Source organism: Bombina bombina, chromosome 6 (genome assembly GCF_027579735.1).
Source record: "Bombina bombina isolate aBomBom1 chromosome 6, aBomBom1.pri, whole genome shotgun sequence".
NCBI lineage: Eukaryota > Metazoa > Chordata > Amphibia > Anura > Bombinatoridae > Bombina > Bombina bombina.
Window position 1 is genome coordinate 1,058,953,900 of NC_069504.1, and position 17,176 is coordinate 1,058,971,075.

Here is a 17,176-nt window from a genome sequence, read left to right on the forward strand (position 1 = left end):
ATCCGTCGTGGGGCCATTGGTAGTTTATTGTAGGCTGGGGGGGGGTATTTTGGGGGGGCTTTTTATTTTCATAGGGCTATTAGATTAGGTGTAATTAGTTTAAATATTTGATCATTTATTTTTTATTTTGTGTAATTTAGTGTTTTTTATTTTGTGTAACAAAGTTGTTATTTTTTTGTAACTTAGTCATTTTTAATAGTAGCTTTAAATAATTTGAGTAGGGTTGAGTTTTTAAATATATAGTATAGTTAATTTAATTTGTAGTTTAAAGTAATTTTAGTATAATAGTTACGGTAGGTTAATTAATAGTTTACTATAGTTTAATGTAATTTTAGTATAATAGTTAGGGTAGGTTAATTAGTAGTTTTATATAGTTTAATGTAATTTTAGTATAATAGGGTAGGTTAATTAATAGTTTAATATAATTTAATGTATTTTTAGTATAATAGTTAGGGTAGGTTAATTAATAGTTTAATTTAATTCTAAAGGTAAGTATAAATTTATTATAAGATAGGGATGAGGTAATTATAATGTAAAGTTAGTGGGTTGTTCGGTTTAGGGGTTAATAGGATTAGTAAGTGGTAGTGATGTGGGAGGCCAGGGGTTTAGGGGTTAATACTTTTATTTAGTTGCGGTGCGCTCCGGGAGCAGGGGTATAGGGGTTAATAACTTTATTTAGTTGCGGCGGGGTCCGGGAGCAGCGGGATAGGGGTTAATAACTTTATTTAGTTGTGGCAGGGTCCGGGAGCGGCGGGATAGGGTTAATAACTTTATTTAGTTGCGGCATGGGTCCGGGAGCGGCGGGATAGGGGTTAAACAACATAATTTATGTAAGAACTTACCTGATAAATTCATTTCTTTCATATTAGCAAGAGTCCATGAGCTAGTGACGTATGGGATATACATTCCTACCAGGAGGGGCAAAGTTTCCCAAACCTCAAAATGCCTATAAATACACCCCTCACCACACCCACAAATCAGTTTAACGAATAGCCAAGAAGTGGGGTGATAAGAAAAAAGTGCGAAAGCATAAAAAATAAGGAATTGGAATAATTGTGCTTTATACAAAAAAAATCATAACCACCACAAAAAAAGGGTGGGCCTCATGGACTCTTGCTAATATGAAAGAAATGAATTTATCAGGTAAGTTCTTACATAAATTATGTTTTCTTTCATGTAATTAGCAAGAGTCCATGAGCTAGTGACGTATGGGATAATGACTACCCAAGATGTGGATCTTTCCACGCAAGAGTCACTAGAGAGGGAGGGATAAAATAAAGACAGCCAATTCCGCTGAAAAATAATCCACACCCAAAATAAAGTTTAAATTATAAGCAGAAGATTCAAACTGAAACAGCTGCCTGAAGTACTTTTCTACCAAAAACAGCTTCAGAAGAAGAAAACACATCAAAATGGTAGAATTTAGTAAAAGTATGCAAAGAAGACCAAGTTGCTGCTTTGCAAATCTGATCAACCGAAGCTTCATTCCTAAACTTCCAGGAAGTAGAAACTGACCTAGTAGAATGAGCTGTAATCCTTTGAGGCGGAGTTTTACCCGACTCGACATAAGCATGATGAATTAAAGATTTCAACCAAGATGCCAAAGAAATGGCAGAGGCCTTCTGACCTTTCCTAGAACCGGAAAAGATAACAAATAGACTAGAAGTCTTTCGGAAATTCTTAGTAGCTTCAACATAATATTTCAAAGCTCTAACAACATCCAAAGAATGCAATGATCTCTCCTTAGAATTCTTAGGATTAGGACACAATGAAGGAACCACAATTTCTCTACTAATGTTGTTAGAATTCACAACCTTAGGTAAAAATTTAAAAGAAGTTCGCAACACCGCCTTATCCTGATGAAAAATCAGAAAAGGAGACTCACAAGAAAGAGCAGATAATTCAGAAACTCGTCTGGCAGAAGAGATAGCCAAAAGGAACAAAACTTTCCAAGAAAGTAATTTGATGTCCAACGAATGCATAGGTTCAAACGGAGGAGCTTGAAGAGCCCCCAGAACCAAATTCAAACTCCAAGGAGGAGAAATTGACTTAATGACAGGTTTTATACGAACCAAAGCTTGTACAAAACAATGAATATCAGGAAGATTAGCAATCTTTCTGTGAAAAAGAACAGAAAGAGCAGAGATTTGTCCTTTCAAGGAACTTGCAGACAAACCTTTATCCAAACCATCCTGAAGAAATTGTAAAATTCTCGGAATTCTAAAAGAATGCCAGGAAAAATGATGAGAAAGACACCAAGAAATATAAGTCTTCCAGACTCTATAATATATCTCCCTAGATACAGATTTACGAGCCTGTAACATAGTATTAATCAAGGAGTCAGAGAAACCTCTTTGACAAAGAATCAAGTGTTCAATCTCCATACCTTTAAATTTAAGGATTTGAGATCCTGATGGAAAAAAGGACCTTGCGACAAAAGGTCTGGTCTTAACGGAAGAGTCCACGGTTGGCAAGAGGCCATCCGGACAAGATCCGCATACCAAAACCTGTGAGGCCATGCTAGAGCTACCAGCAGAACAAACGAGCATTCCTTCAGAATCTTGGAGATTACTCTTGGAAGAAGAACTAGAGGCGGAAAGATATAGGCAGGATGATACTTCCAAGGAAGTGACAATGCATCCACTGCTTCCGCTTGAGAATCCCTGGATCTGGACAGATACCTGGGAAGTTTCTTGTTTAGATGAGAGGCCATCAGATCTATTTCTGGAAGTCCCCACATTTGAACAATCTGAAGAAATACCTCTGGGTGAAGAGACCATTCGCCCGGATGTAACGTTTGGCGGCTGAGATAATCCGCTTCCCAATTGTCTATACCTGGGATATGAACCGCAGAAACTAGACAAGAGCTGGATTCCGCCCATACCAGAATTCGAGATACTTCCTTCATAGCCAGAGGACTGTGAGTCCCTCCTTGATGATTGATGTATGCCACAGTTGTGACATTGTCTGTCTGAAAACAAATGAACGATTCTCTCTTTAGAAGAGGCCATGACTGAAGAGCTCTGAAAATTGCACGGAGTTCCAAAATATTGATCGGTAATCTCACCTCCTGAGATTGCCAAACCCCTTGTGCTGTCAGAGACCCCCAAACAGCTCCCCAACCTGTCAGACTTGCATCTGTTGAAATTACAGTCCAGGTCGGAAGAACAAAAGAAGCCCCCTGAACTAAACGATGGTGATCTGTCCACCACATCAGAGAGTGTCGTACAATCGGTGTTAAAGATATTAATTGAGATATCTTTGTGTAATCCCTGCACCACTGGTTCAGCATACAGAGCTGAAGAGGTCGCATGTGAAAACGAGCAAAGGGGATCGCGTCCGATGCTGCAGTCATAAGACCTAGAATTTCCATGCATAAAGCTACCGAAGGGAATGATTGTGACTGAAGGTTTCGACAAGCTGATATCAACTTTAGACGTCTCTTGTCTGTCAAAGACAGAGTCATGGACACTGAATCTATCTGAAAACCTAAAAAGGTTACCCTTGTCTGAGGAATCAATGAACTTTTTGGTAAATTGATCCTCCAACCATGATCTTGAAGAAACAACACAAGTCGATTTGTATGAGATTCTGCTAAATGTGAAGACTGAGCAAGTACCAAGATATCGTCCAAATAAGGAAATACCACAATACCCTGTTCTCTGATTACAGACAGAAGGGCACAGAGAACCTTTGTAAAAATTCTTGGGGCTGTAGCTAGGCCAAACGGTAGAGCCACAAACTGGTAATGCTTGTCTAGGAAAGAGAATCTCAGAAACTGATAGTGATCTGGATGAATCGGAATATGCAGATATGCATCCTGTAAATCTATTGTGGACATATAATGCTCTTGCTGAACAAAAGGCAGGATAGTCCTTACAGTTACCATTTTGAATGTTGGTATCCTTACATAACGATTCAATATTTTTAGATCCAGAACTGGTCTGAAGGAATTCTCCTTCTTTGGTGCAATGAAGAGATTTGAATAAAACCCCAGCCCCTGTTCCAGAACTGGAACTGGTATAATTACTCCAGCCAACTCTAGATCTGAAACACATTTCAGAAATGCTTGAGCCTTCGCTGGGTTTACTGGGACACGGGAAAGAAAAAATCTCTTTGCAGGAGGCCTTATCTTGAAGCCAATTCTGTACCCTTTTGAAACAATGTTCTGAATCCAGAGATTGTGAACGGAATTGAACCAAATTTCTTTGAAAAAACGTAATCTGCCCCCTACCAGCTGAGCTGGAATGAGGGCCGCACCTTCATGTGGACTTGGGAGCTGGCTTTGGTTTTCTGAAAGGCTTGGATTTATTCCAGACTGGAGATGGTTTCCAAACTGATACCGCTCCTGAGGATGAAGGATCAGGTTTTTGTTCCTTGTTGTGACGAAAGGAACGAAAACGATTATTAGACCTAAATTTACCTTTAGATTTTTTATCCTGTGGTAAAAAAGTTCCTTTCCCTCCAGTAACAGTTGAGATAATAGAATCCAACTGAGAACCAAATAATTTATTACCCTGGAAAGAAAGGGAAAGCAGAGTAGACTTAGAAGACATATCAGCATTCCAAGTTTTAAGCCATAAAGCTCTTCTAGCTAAAATAGCTAGAGACATATACCTGACATCAACTCTAATGATATCAAAGATGGCATCACAAATAAAATTATTAGCATGTTGTAGAAGAATAATAATGCTATGAGAATTATGATCTGTTACTTGTTGCGCTAAAGCTTCTAACCAAAAGGTTGAAGCTGCAGCAACATCCGCCAAAGATATAGTAGGTCTAAGAAGATTACCTGAACACAAGTAAGCTTTTCTTAGAAAGGATTCAATTTTCCTATCTAAAGGATCCTTAAAGGGACAGTATACTGTAAAATAGTTTTTCCCTTAATGTGTTTACAATTGCTTCTTTTACCAACTGCAGAGTAAAAAATGTATGAAAATTAGCTTTTAAGGCTTATTTGTGTATATTAAAGCTGTGATTTTGTGTTTTGAAGCCACAACCTAATAAAATGGGTTGAGCTTGTAGGTATAATCAGATCTCATTACTGTATCACATTGTATACATATACCTGCTTCCTTATCTTATATCTGTCCTTAAAACAATCACCAGTACTTTGAGAACAATGGAAAATCAACATTTTATTACCTTATCTCTGCTATATCCCACTGGAAGTGTAATTTCTTCTGCTGGCTGCGTTTACAAAGCTTATCTATAGCTGGTACGCGCGGCCACAAACTTTCAGAATAGGTGGGGATACCACATGCTAAATCAACTATTTCAAATGCCAATATAAGGGTAAAGGAGCTACTTGTAAACAATTTAATACACTCCAGCAGGTAAAGTGGATCATTGGGAACAAATTAAAGGGGAGAAAATTTTTGAGTAAACTGTCCCTTTAAAGGAAGTACCATCTGCCGTAGGAATAGTAGTACGCTTAGCAAGAGTAGAGACAGCCCCATCAACCTTAGGGATTTTGTCCCAAAATTCTAATCTGTCAGATGGCACAGGATATAATTGCTTAAAACGTTTAGAAGGAGTAAAAGAATTACCCAAATTATTCCATTCCCTGGAAATTACTTCAGAAATAGCACCAGGGACAGGAAAAACTTCTGGAATAACTACAGGAGATTTAAAAACGTTTAGATTTAGTATCAAGAGGACTAGAATCCTCAATTTCTAATGCAATTAGGACTTCTTTAAGTAAAGAACGAATAAATTCCATTTTAAATAAATATGAAGATTTATCAGCATCAACCTCTGAGACAGAATCCTCTGAATCAGAAAAACCAATATCAGTATCAGAATGATGATGTTCATTTAAAAATTCATCTGAAAAATGAGAAGTTTTAAAAGACTTTTTACGTTTACTAGAAGGAGGAATAACAGACATAGCCTTCTTAATGGATTTAGAAACAAAATCTCTTATGTTATCAGGAACACTCTGAGTATTAGATGTTGACGGAACAGCAACAGGTAATGTAACAGTACTAAAGGAAATATTATCTGCATTAGCAAGTTTGTCATGACAAACAGTACAAACAACAGCTGGAGGAACAGATACCAAAAGTTTACAGCAGATACACTTAGCTTTGGTAGCTCCAGCACCAGGCAGGGATTTTCCAGAAGTATCTTCTGACTCAGCTTCAACGTGGGACATCTTGCAATATGTAATAGAAAAAACAACATATAAAGCAAAATTGATCAAATTCCTTAAATGACAGTTTCAGGAATGGGAAAAAAATGCCATAGAACAAGCTTCTAGCAACCAGAAGCACAAAATAATGAGACTTAAATAATGTGGAGACAAAAGTGACGCCCATATTTTTTTAGCGCCAAAAAAGACGCCCACATTATTTGGCGCCTAAATGCTTTTGGCGCCAAAATGACGCCACATCCAGAACGCCGACACCTTTGGCGCAAAAAAACGTCAAAAAATGACGCAACTTCCGGCGACACGTATGACGCCGGAAACAGAAAAAAATTTTGCGCCAAAAAAGTCTGCGCCAAGAATGACGAAATAAAATGAAGCATTTTCAGCCCCCGCGAGCCTAACAGCCCACAGGGCAAAAAAGTCAAATTTTTAAGGTAAGAAAAAATGATTTATTCATATGCATTATCCCAAATATGAAACTGACTGTCTGAAATAAGGAACGTTGAACATCCTGAGTCAAGGCAAATAAATGTTTGAATACATATATTTAGAACTTTATATAAAAGTGCCCAACCATAGCTTAGAGTGTCACAGAAAATAAAACGTACTTACCCCAGGACACTCATCTACACGTAGTAGAAAGCCAAACCAGTACTGAAACGAGAATCAGTAGAGGAAATGGTATATATAAGAGTATATCGTCGATCTGAAAAGGGAGGTAAGAGATGAATCTCTACGACCGATAACAGAGAACCTATGAAATAGACCCCGTAGAAGGAGATCACTGCATTCAAATAGGCAATACTCTCCTCACATCCCTCTGACATTCACTGCACGCTGAGAGGAAAACCGGGCTCCAACCTGCTGCGGAGCGCATATCAACGTAGAATCTAGCACAAACTTACTTCACCACCTCCATAGGAGGCAAAGTTTGTAAAACTGATTTGTGGGTGTGGTGAGGGGTGTATTTATAGGCATTTTGAGGTTTGGGAAACTTTGCCCCTCCTGGTAGGAATGTATATCCCATACGTCACTAGCTCATGGACTCTTGCTAATTACATGAAAGAAATTTTAGTTTAGTGGCGGTGTTTAGTGACAGGCTATAAATAAAGTTGGGAAAAAGCCAAATAGCAGCAAGATCAATGACTGTTAGTTAACAACAGTCCACTGCTCATCGCCCCGTACTTGGTGCGCAGCTTTTTGACCGTTTTTTTTTTATAAATAAGGAGAGCGTATTCAGGTCCGTGGCCGCGATGTTAGGTGATGTTAGGCAAGCGTATTGGTGCCGGCAAATGCAGCACAGTTAACGGCTTGATAAATAGGCCTCATGGACTGAGGAATTGTGTAAAAAAAAATAACATTTATAGAGCACCAGACCTAGGAGAAGATTGCTTCTAGAATAAGTGGTACTTGCTGTCGGCCTGTGGAAAACGCATCACAGGGTTGTTCTTCAACCATTATCCACTCAATCACACTGTCCAATACAATGTAGAGTGTTCCTGCACTGGATAAAGCAGACGGCAGCTTTATCTAGCAGGGGAGTACGCTACATTGAAGTGTACGCTACATTGAAGTGTACGCTACATTGAAGTGTACACTACATTGAAGTGAATGTGTGATCGGGCGGGGTGCAATTGAAGAACAATACTGTGACGCTTTTTTTTTCTCTAGGAAGGAGAGTTTTGAGGTCATTAGCAGAGGACTATACAGAGCATCAGTATAAAGAAATCTTTATTTTCAGAAGGGGAAGCTATCATATTAATCTACTATTCCCATGATGCACAATGATCTGAAAAACATAATTTATGTAAGAACTTACATGATAAATTCATTTCTTTCATACTGGCAAGAGTCCATGAGCTAGTGACGTATGGGATACACATTCCTACCAGGAGGGGGCAAAGTTTCCCCAACCCCAAAATGCCTATAAATACACCTCCCACCTCAGTTCAACATATAGCCAAGCAGTGAGGTGTAAAATAAAAACGGAGTAAAAAGCATACAAAAAGAGGAACTGGAAAAATAATGTGCTTTATACAAAAATATCATAACCACAAAAAATAGGGTGGGTCTCATGGACTCTTACCAATATGAAAGAAATGAATTTATCAGGTAAGTTCCTACAAAAATTATGTTTAAGTGGCAAGAGTCCATGATCTAGTGACGTATAGGATATAATACCCAAGAAAAAACAGCTATATCCGTTGAGAAATTAAATCCAAAAATAATATTGTTTTCTTAAAAATTTAAAAATAAAATAAAATCAAAGGCACTAGAATCAAACTGAGACAGCTGCCTGAAGAACCTTTCTACCAAAAGCTGCTTCCGAAGAAGCAAACACATCAAAATGGTAAAATTTTGTAAATGTATGCAAAGAAGACCAAGTTGTTGCGAAGCCTCATTCTTGAAAGCCCAAGAAGTGTCAACTGATCTAGTAGAATGAGCTGTAATTCGCTGAGGTGGAGACTGCCACGCCTCCAAATAAGCTTTGTGAATCAAAAGTTTCAACCAAGATGCCAGAGAAATGGCGGAGGCTTTCTGACCTTTTCTGGAACCAGAAAAAATAACAGACTAGAAGTCTTTCTGAAATCTTTAGTAGCCTCAACATAATATTTCAAAGATCTTACCACATCCAAAGAATGTAAAGATCTTTCAAGAGTATTCTTAGGATTAGGACACAAGGAAGAAAAAACAACTTCCCTATTAATGTTGTTAGAATTCACAACTTTAGGCAAAAATTTAAACAAAGTCCGCAAAACAGCTTTATCTTGATGGAAAATCAGATAAGGAGACTCACAAGAGAGAGCAGATAATTCAGAAACTCTTCTAGCAGAAGAGATAGCCAAAAGAAATAACACTTTTTAAGAAAGTAATTTAATATCCAGAGAATGCATAGGCTAAAAAGGAGAAGCCTGTAAAATCTTCAATACCAAATTGAGACTCCAAGGAGGAGAAAAGTAAATTTATGCTTACCCGATAAATTAATTTATTTTACGATATGACGAGTCCACGGATTGCATCCTTACTTGTGGGATTTTAACCTCCTGCTAACAGGAAGTGGCAAAGAGCACCACAGCAGAGCTGTATATATAGCCCCTCCCTTCCCCTCCACCCTCAGTCATTCGGCCGAAGGTATAAGAAGAGAAAAGGAAAGGCTAAAAGGTGCAGAGGAGACTGAAGTTTACAAAATATATAAAGAAAAACTGTCTTAAAAAGAACAGGGTGGGCCGTGGACTCGTCATAACGTAAAATAAATTAATTTATCAGGTAAGCATAAATTTACTTTTCTTTTACAAAGATATGACGAGTCCACGGATTTCATCCTTACTTGTGGGAAACCAATACCAAAGCAAAAGGACACGGATGAAAGGGAGGGACAAGACAGGAACCTAAACGGAAGGCACCACTGCTTGAAGAACCTTTCTCCCAAAAATAGCCTCAGAAGAAGCAAAAGTATCAAATTTGGAAAATTTGGAAAAAGTGTGAAGGGACGACCAAGTCGCAGCCTTACAAATCTGTTCAACAGATGCATGTGGAATCCACAGCCCTAGTAGAATGAGCCGTAATTCTTTCAGGAGGCTGCTGTCCAGCAGTCTCATATGCCAGGCGAATGATACTTCTCAGCCAAAAAGAAAGAGAGGTAGCCGTAGCTTTCTGACCCCTACGCTTTCCAGAATAAACAATGAATAATGAAGATGATTGACGGAAATCCTTAGTTGCCTGTAAGTAAAACTTTAAGGCACGGACCACATCCAAATTATGCAACATACGCTCCTTCTTCTAGGAAGGGTTAGGACACAAGGAAGGAACAACAATTTCCAGATTAATATTCTTATTTGAAACAACCTTAGGAAGGAATCCAGGTTTGGTACGTAACACCACCTTATCAGAATGAAAAATGAGATAAGGAGAATCACACTGTAGCGCTGAAAGCTCAGAAACTCTTCGAGCAGAGGAAATAGCAACTAAAAACAGAACTTTCCAAGATAACAATTTGATATCTATGGAATGCATGGGTTCAAAAGGAACCCCTTGAAGAACTCGAAGAACTAAATTCAAACTCCAGGGAGGAGTAATGGGTCTAAATACAAGCTTAATTCTAGATAGAGCCTGACAAAAAGACTGAACATCTGGCACATTTGCCAAACATTTGTGAAACAGAATTGACAAAGCTGAAATTTGTCCCTTTAAGGAACTTGCTGATAACCCTTTCTCCAATCCTTCTTGGAGAAAAGACACAGATTCACACCAATAAAGATATTTACGCCATATCTTATGATAGATTTTTCTAGTGACAGGCTTTCTACCCTGTATCAAAGTATTGATGACCAAATCAGAGAATCCTCGCTTCGATAAAATCAAGCGTTCAATCTCCACGCAGTCAGCTGCAGAGAAATTAGATTTGGATGTTGAAAAGGACCTTGAATTAGAAGGTCCTGTCTCAATGGAATTTTCCACGGTGGTAGAGAGGACATGTCCACTAGATCCGCAAACCAAGTCCTGCGTGGCCACGCAGGCGCTATCAGATCACTGAAGCTCTCTCCTGTTTGATTCGAGCAATCACGCGTGGGAGGAGAGGAAACGGTGGAAACACATAAGATAGGCTGAACAACCAAGGCACTGCCAAGGCATCTATCAGTTCGGCCTGAGGATCCCTTGACCGGGATCCGTATTTTGAAAGCTTGGCATTCTGTCGAGATGCCATCAGATCCAATTCCGGTCTGCCCCATCTGAGAGTCAATGAGGCAAATACCTACGGGTGAAGTTCCCACTCCCCTGGATGAAAAGTCTGTCGACTTAGAAAATCTGCTTCCCAGTTCTCTACTCCTGGAATGTAGATCGCTGACATATGACAAGAGTGGGCCTCCACCCAACGGATTATCTTGGATACTTCTATCATCGCTAAGGAACTCCTTGTTCCCCCCTGATGATTGATATATGCCACAGTCGTAATGTTGTCCAACTGGAATCTGATTAATTTGGCCGAAGCCAACTGAGGCCATGCCTGAAGTGCATTGAATATTGCTCTCAGTTCCAGAATATTGATTGGAAGAAGAGACTCCACCTGAGTCCAAACACCCTGAGCCTTCAGGGAGTTCCAAACTGCACCCCAGCCCAGAAGGCTGGCATCCGTTGTCACTATCACCCACGAGGGTCTGCGGAAACAAGTCGCCTGGGACAGATGATCCGGCGACAACCACCAAAGAAGAGAGTTTCTGGTCTCTTGATCCAAATTTATCTGAGGAGATAAATCCGCATAATACCCATTCCACTGTCCGAGCATGCACGGTTGCAGTGCTCTGAGATGAAAATGAGCAAACGGAACAATGTCCATTGCCGCTACCATTAATCCAATTACCTCCATACTCTGAGCCACTGATGGCCGAAGAATGGACTGAAGTGCTTGGCAAGTATTTAGAATCTTTGATTTTCTGACCTCTGTCAGAAATATTTTCATGGCTATCGAGTCTATCAGAGTTCCCAAGAAAGGAACCCTTGTCTGTGGAACAAGTGAACTCTTCTCTATGTTCACCTTCCAACCGTGAGTTCTCAGGAAAGACAACACTATGTCTGTGTGAGATTTTGTCAGTTCATAAGTTGACGCCTGAATTAGAATATCATCCAGATAAGGCGCCACTGCTATGCCTCGCGGTCTGAGAACCGCCAAAAGAGACCCTAGAACCTTTGTGAAGATTCTGGGTGCTGTGGCCAACCCGAAGGGAAGAATCACAAACTGATAATGTTTGTCCAGGAAGGCAAACCTTAGAAACTGATGATGATCCTTGTTGATAGGAATATGAAGGTAAGCATCCTTCAAGTCCACGGTAGTCATATATTGATAAATTGTTGGTATAGTCTCCATCTTGAATGATGGGACTCTGAGACATTTGTTTAGACACTTGAGGTCTAAGATGGGTCTGAAAGTACCCTCTTTTTTGGGAACCACAAATAGATTTGAGTAAAACCCCTGTCCTTGTTCTGATTTTGGAACTGGACAAATTACTCCCATGGTAACAAGGTCTTTTACACAGCGTAAGAGCGCCTCTCATTTTATCTGGTCTGCAGATAATCTTGAAAGATGAAACCTCCCTCTTGGGAGAAAATCCTTGAAATCCAACTGATAACCGTGGGTCACTATTTCTAGTGCCCAGGGGTCCTGAACATCTCTTGTACAAGCCTGGGAAAAGAGAGAAAGTCTGCCCCCTACTAGATCTGGTCCTGGATCGGGGCCACCCCTTCATGTTGTCTTAGTAGCAGCAGCGGGCTTCTTAGATTATTTACCTTTATTCCAATTTTGGTTGGGTCTCCAGACTGACTTAGATTGGGTAAAATTCCCTTCCTGCTTTGTGGAGGAAGAGGAAGTAGAAGGTCCTCCCTTAAAATTCTGAAAGGAACGAAAAATATTCTGTTTACCCCTCATCTAAACAGACTTATCCTGAGGTAGGGCATGGCCTTTACCTCCTGTAATGTCAGAAATTATTTCCTTCAATTCTGGCCCGAATAGGGTCTTACCTTTAAAGGGAATAGCTAAAAGCTTATGTTTTGATGACACATCAGCAGACCAAGATTTGAGCCACAACGCTCTACGCGCTAAAATAGCAAATCCTGCATTTTTCGCCGCTAATTTAGCAATTTGAAAAGCGGCATCAGTAATAAAAGAAATAGCTAACTTGAGAGCCTTAATTCTATCCAAAATGCCATCTAACGGAGTCTCAACCTTCAGGGACTCTTCCAGTGCTTCAAACCAAAAAGCTGCTGCAGTAGTTACTGGAACAATGTAAGCAGTAGGTTGTAAAAGAAAACCCTGATTAATAAACAATTTCTTTAGGAGACCCTCTAATTTTTTATCCATAGGGTCTTTGAAAGCACAACTGTCCTCAATGGGTATAGTTGTACACTTAGCCAGGGTAGATATAGCTCCCTCCACCTTAGGGACCGTTTGCCACAAGTCCTGAATGGTGTCTGATATGGGAAACATTTTCTTAAAAGTAGGAGGGGGAGAAAATGGTATACCTGGTCTATCCCATTCCTTCTTAATAATTTCCGAAATTCTTTTAGGAATCGGAAAAACATCAGTATAAGTAGGCACTTCTAAATATTTGTCCATCTTACACAATTTCTCTGGTGGTATCATAATAGGATCACAATCATCCAGAGTCGCTAAGACCTCCCGAAGCAACAGACGGAGGTGTTCAAGCTTAAATTTAAAGGACATAGCGTCCAAATCTGTCTGAGGTAACACATTCCCTGAGTCTGAAATTTCTCCCTCAGACAGCAATTCCCTGATCCCCAACTCAGAGCACTGTGAGGGTACATCGGAAATAGCCAATAAAGCATCAGAGGATTCAGTATTTACATTAATACCTGACCTACTGTGTTTACCCTGCAACACTGGTAATTTAGATAAGTAAGGGTAGTTGACATAACTGCAGCCATCTCCTGCAGAGTAAGAATTAGACGCACTAGAAGTACTTGGCGTCACTTGTGTGGGCGTTAAAGGTTGTGACACTTGGGGAGAATTGGATGGCATAACTTGATTCTCTTCAGATTGAGAATCATCCTTAGGCACACTTACTTGACCTAAAATATGGTCATTACAATGTAAGGCCCTTTCAGTACAAGAGGTATACAATGTAAGAGGGGGTTCCACAATAGCTTCTAAACACATAGAACAATGAGAATCCTCAATGTCAGACATGTTAAACAGACAAATAATAGCCACAAAAGTCGTTTAAACAATTTATTTATTGTTTTAAATAAAACTTTGACAAACGTGTACTGTGCCTTTAAGAAAGAAAAAGTGAACAATTTTTCATAAACTGCTTAAATAACGTTAATTTGTTACCAAAATTCACTAAAACTAATTGGTATACCCAAAAATTATTGCACCCTATGAGAAAGGTGAAAAATAAGGCTCTAAAGTGAAAAATTATATCAGTTTACACGAAAACACCCTCTGCACCTCGCTACAGCACTGCTGTGGAGCCTACCTGCCCCCAGGGTACTTCAGAATGAATAGCCAACACTCCAAGCCAAAGACTACTGTCCAGGAGCAACCAGAGTTACTGCTTGCTGCTCCTCTGTCAGAAGGAAGTGCGCATCTGAGCACTCAAAGACAAGCCCCGCATCTGGCCGAAGTTGGAGTAGGCCCAAACACAACGGCATGAGAAGCGGTTTATCATACAGCTAAGTGGAACACAAAACACACCCCAAACACATCCCAGCAAGTCATGCTGGACATATAAAAAAATAACTTAATCGTTTAACAGCTTAATGATTAAAAGTCCTTATGCCTCTCCCAGAGTGTCATATCATGCCCTTATGTCAGAAATAAAAAATAATAACAAGGGACTCCAGTAACACCCTTCTGTGAAACAGGTCTACTGCTTACCCCATTTCCATATAGGGAAATAAATGCCAGCCAGTTCTGATATATCAAGTCTCTTCAGAAATAAAAGGCTGTACATACCTTAATGCTGCTTGTAGCATGAAACCGGTCTCCACACTGAAAATGTCTCATGTGTTACCTTCAGAAGTCTTGTGGGAACCAGCGTGGATCTTAGTTACAACTTCTAAGACCTCAGGGCAGAAATCTTCTTCCATAACCCACTGAGGAAAATAGTACTTACCGGTACCATTTAAAATAAAAAACTTCTTGATTGAAGAAAATAAAACTAGCACCTCACTTTACCTCTTCCTAGTATAACACAGGCAAAGAGAATGACTGAGGGTGGAGGGGAAGGGAGGGGCTATATATACAGCTCTGCTGTGGTGCTCTTTGCCACTTCCTGTTAGCAGGAGGTTAATATCCCACAAGTAAGGATGAAATCCGTGGACTCGTCATATCTTTGTTAAAGAAATAGATTTAATAGCAGGTTTGATATGAATCAAAGCCTGAACAAAACAGTGAATATCAGGAAGCTTAGCAATCTTTCTATGAAATAAGACAGAAAGAGCAGAGATTTGTCCTTTCAAAGTATTTGCAGACAACCCTTTATCCAAACCATCCCAAAGAAACTGTAAAATCCTAGGAATTCTGAAAGAATGCCAAGAATAATCATGAGTGGAACACCATGAAATATAGGTTTTCCAAACCCGATGATAAATCTTCCTTGAAACAGACTTACGAGTCTGTATCATGGTGCTAATCACTGAGTCAGAGAAACCTCTACGACTAAGCACTAAACATTCAATTTCCATGCCTTCAAATTTAGAGATTTGAGATCCTGATGGAAAAAGGGCCCTTGAGACAGAAGGTCTGGCTTTAAAGGAAGTGGCCAAGGCTGGCAATTGGACATCTGGACAAGATCTGCATACCAAAACCCTTGAGGCCATGCTCGTGCTATCAGAAACACATAAGGTTGTTCCATTATAATCTTGGAGATCACCCTTGGAAGAAAAACCAGAGGCAGAAAAATGTAAGCAGGTTGGTAAAACCAAGGAATTGCTAAAGCATCCACCATCTCCGTCTGAGGATCCTTGGACCTGGAAAGATATGTGGAAAGCTTCTTGTTTAGACGAGAGGCCATCAGATCTATTTCTGGAAGACCCCACATCTGTACAAGATGGAAAAACACATCTGGATGGAGAGACCACTCCCCCGGATGTAAAGTCTGACAGCTGAGATAATCCGCTTCCCAATTGTCAACACCTGGGATATGAATCGCAGAAGTTTGACAAGAGTTGGATTCTCAAGAACTAGAAATAAGTAACGATGGCACTACCAAGGTTGTTGCCCTTTTGTTTACTTACTGTTAAATAGGACCCTAAATATGGGTTAAATATTCAAAAACTAATCCCAGGACGGGTGCTGTACATTACACAGAATTGCTATGCAAAAAGAATTCAGTACAAGACTGAAAAAGAATGTACATGAATAGCACTCAACAACCTACATTTTATTACCTAAAGTGGTAGCAAAAAGAGAATATATTGATGTGTCAGGTTAGAGTCGTATAAAACTTAACTTTTATTGATAAATTATAAAAAACAGGGAAACAAAACAACCCTAAAAATTAAAAACACAGAGGCGGCACTTCTGGTTGTTGCAGATAAAAAGATTTACTTGTTGAATGGCTAATAATTAAATGACCACCAGTCAGACTGTGGTTATTAGCCTCAATTGTACTAAATGAAATGATAAATATAAGTACCAAGGTAGGGGTGTAATATTGTTAATTGGGTATGTCAAAATGACACCAGCACATAGGGGTCTTCTGTAGGGTCAAATAATATCAGGTAAAAAGGTGAAAACCTCCTATTGGGGAATAGAGGTGTCCTAGTAGACGATTCAAATGTATCCACAATATATCAATCTGGTTAATGTCGAATGCTGATATTATATTCGAATGTCTCACTCAAACCCCTCAACTATTGGGAATAAAATGCTCTTTCAATTTTTAGGTATTATTGCACATAACATGTTGTTTGATGAGCAGAGTTGGATTCTGTCCAAGAAAGTATCCGAGATACTTCTTTTATTGCTGAAGGACTGTGAGTTCCTCCTTGATGATTGCTATATGTCACTGTTGTGAAATTGTCTGTCTGAAAACTAATGTAAAGTTCTCTCTTCAATAGAGGCCAAGCCTGAAGGAGGTCATAAGGTCTCATATGAAAATGAGCAAAGGGGATTGCATCCTATGCTGCAGTCATGAGATCTAAAACTTCCATGCACATTAGTCACTGAAGGGAATGATAGAGACTGAAGGTTTAGATAAGCTAAAACCAACTTTGTCTCTTTTTCTGTTAGAGAAAGAGTCATGGACATTGAATCTATCTGGAAACCTAAAAAGGTGACCCTTGTCTGAGGAATCAAGAAACTCTTTTGTAAATTGATCCCCTAACCATGTCTTTGAAGAAACCACACTAGTTGTTTGTGTGAGATTCTGCGAAATTAAAAGATTGAGCTAGTACCAAGATATCGTCCAAATTAGCTTATAAGTCTGCCCCTGGAAGATGAGCAAAAGAAGATGGTCACTCACGCTGTAGCAGTCTCCCATGTAGAATGAACAATTTTACTGT

The 17,176-nt window shown here is 39.5% G+C and overlaps 1 protein-coding gene across 4 annotated transcripts in view; it reads right to left on the reverse strand.

Annotated features, from left to right (window-relative positions):
* The window catches only part of LOC128664153 (BH3-interacting domain death agonist), a 125,157-nt gene that overhangs the window by 13,853 nt on the left and 94,128 nt on the right, over nt 1-17,176 (reverse strand). The gene's annotated exons all lie outside the window — the stretch shown is intronic.